The sequence below is a fragment of the Belonocnema kinseyi genome, chromosome 3 (assembly GCF_010883055.1).
Source record: "Belonocnema kinseyi isolate 2016_QV_RU_SX_M_011 chromosome 3, B_treatae_v1, whole genome shotgun sequence".
NCBI classification, from domain to species: domain Eukaryota; kingdom Metazoa; phylum Arthropoda; class Insecta; order Hymenoptera; family Cynipidae; genus Belonocnema; species Belonocnema kinseyi.
Genome location: NC_046659.1, coordinates 122,939,931 through 122,942,429, shown reverse-complemented (window position 1 = coordinate 122,942,429; position 2,499 = coordinate 122,939,931). Strand labels below are relative to the sequence as shown.

General features: G+C 25.3%; 1 protein-coding gene across 1 annotated transcript in view; it reads right to left on the bottom strand.

Annotated features, from left to right (window-relative positions):
* The window catches only part of LOC117169477 (actin-related protein 6-like), an 18,547-nt gene that overhangs the window by 1,459 nt on the left and 14,589 nt on the right, over positions 1–2,499 (bottom strand). The window lies entirely within an intron of this gene.

The window sequence follows — 2,499 nt, the reverse complement described above, 5'->3', positions numbered from 1 at the left end:
GCTCCCTTGCTAGGCTAGTGTTCACCGCATGGGCCACCGAGACTCTTCCAGAGTGCGAGGCGGGAATCGAACCCGCAAGCCGAAGGAGTGGGTCCAAAGCCTTAGCTTTAGCCCCCACGACCGTCGTCCCACTCTTATTTAAATTTTCTTGAATTTGTGTTTAAAGTTCATGAATTTGGATGATAATACAAAAAATGTTTTATCTACTTACACCAAAAATTCAGTACATATTTAGGTAAAATACTGTTATAGGGTGACCATTTTAATCAGAGAACAAAATTCCCGATCATTTGCCGGTTTTTTCCCGATTCGCATATATTTTTTCCTGGCCAATAAAATTTAAAAAAATCGAAACAGAAAGCTAAACAGTAAAAGTACTAGTAATAAAAAAAAAACAAACACGCAAACATAAGCATTCAAAGTGGAACTCTTGAATTTTTAACTTTTAAAATTGAAGTTTAAAAGTTTTTAATTCAAAAGTTTTCTATTGAATTGTTCAATAATTGACACGTACAAACTGGAAGGTACTGGCATTTTTAACTGAATAATTCTAAATTAAAGAATTAATCAATTAACTTTAAAAGTTGTCAAAATTCCATTCTTCAGTTATTTGAGGTAATTAGATATTTGAAAATAAAAACTTTTTTAACTTAAAAGTTCTTAAATTAGAAATTAAATTCTTTTCATTTTAAATAGTTTAAGCAGTCTACAACAAATTTAGAGGCTTTTTAAGAATTGTGAAAGAATCCAAACGAATAAAAACATTTTTTTAAAACTCCTAGGAAAATTGAAAATGATTCTTCATTTTGAAAAATTATTTTAACAGAATATTCAAAAAGATTTCAAGAGAATTCCAAAATTGTTAGAAACGACCCGGAAAAAATTTAAGCAGTTTAAAAAATTTTTTAAAGATATTCTAAAAATTGTGGGTAAAATTTTATTCAGTTGAAAATATGTTTAAAAGTTCTGAACATTTTTTTCACAAACTTCGCTTAAATTAATTGATATCATTTTAAGTTTTCAATTAATTTTGAATCTTTTCAAAACTTCTGAATATCTCTTAAAATAGCTCAAATTTTTGTACAAATAATACGTGTTCAATTATTATTTATACATCAAAATTGAACAATTTTGCTTACAAATAAGACATTTTATTAAGTAGAACAATAAAAACTGTGCCGTTAAAATGTTAAAAGCTTTTCGAAATTTTGACAATTCAAAGCTTTCTATGTCAAACAATTAAATTTCAAATTTTTTACTTGTAAATATTTAGCTTCAATTTAGTCTTGTTGAATTACAAGTAAATATTGCTTAATATAAAATAATTCTCCATTTTCTTAATCAAAATTTTTTTAATATCGATTAAAAATTGAATAATTTAGAATGAAAAAATATTTTCCATTTAATAGAAGCCTTTAATTATGAATTAATTACGAATCTGGAAATTCTTTAACTTTCAACGCATGTAGAATTGTTTTATCAAATCAATTATTTTTCAGTTTTTAATACTTAAAGTACGGATACATTTTAAAAATTATTTATTTATATTTACAGTTGATCAAATAAAACTGTTTTTTATCAAAAATTTTCAACTTCAAACGGTTTTAATTTTTATTTAAGTCTTCAAGACTGCACGTTAAAATTCTTTAAATTAAAAATATAAGCTTAAAAATAAAAATCTAAAATAGAGAATTTTTCAGGTAAATTTTTTTTTAAAGTGTTGAAATCGAACTTGGATAAATTTTTCTTCTGAAAATTTGTAAAATTTCCGGTCAAGAAATAAATTCCCTGTAATTTCCCGGTCTCAAGAAATTCCCGGTCTAGCGACCATCCTGTGTTAGTACTATATTAAATCTAATGTAAACCGCTTTAAATTCCTAACTTTTCAAGTAGAAATTTGGATTTTCAAAAAGATAATTAAATTTGTAACCAAATAGTTGAGTTTTCATGACAGAAAAGTTATTTTCTACCAAAAAGACGATTAAAAAAAAACAATATATCTCAATCAAACAGTTTCATTTTTAACAGAAAAAAAAAAACATTTTCACACAAATAGATGAATTTTGAACTAAAAAAGATAAGTTTTCATTTAAGAATAGAATAGTTAAGTTTTCAGTTAAAAAATTATTTTTCCACACAAGAGAACAGATTTATTTTTTAAAAAAATTTAATTTTACTTTTAACCAAGTACTTTTATTTTTAACCAAAAACATGATTTTTCAACTAAAACCATCAATACCAGACTAAAGAATTTCCAACTAAAATTATGAAACTTTATCTAGACAAGATGGATTTTAAACAAAAAGATGCATTTTTTGAAGAGTACAATTTTTTACAGAGTAGTCTTATTTTCAACCGAAAATATTAATATTCTACCACAAAGATCATTTTTCAACAAAATACAATTGTGGGTCCGGATGCAATAAGGGCACATAAAATTTTTTCGTGCGAAAACGAAGTCCCCTGGAGGCTTTAGAAAAAATTTTCGAATTTTAATTT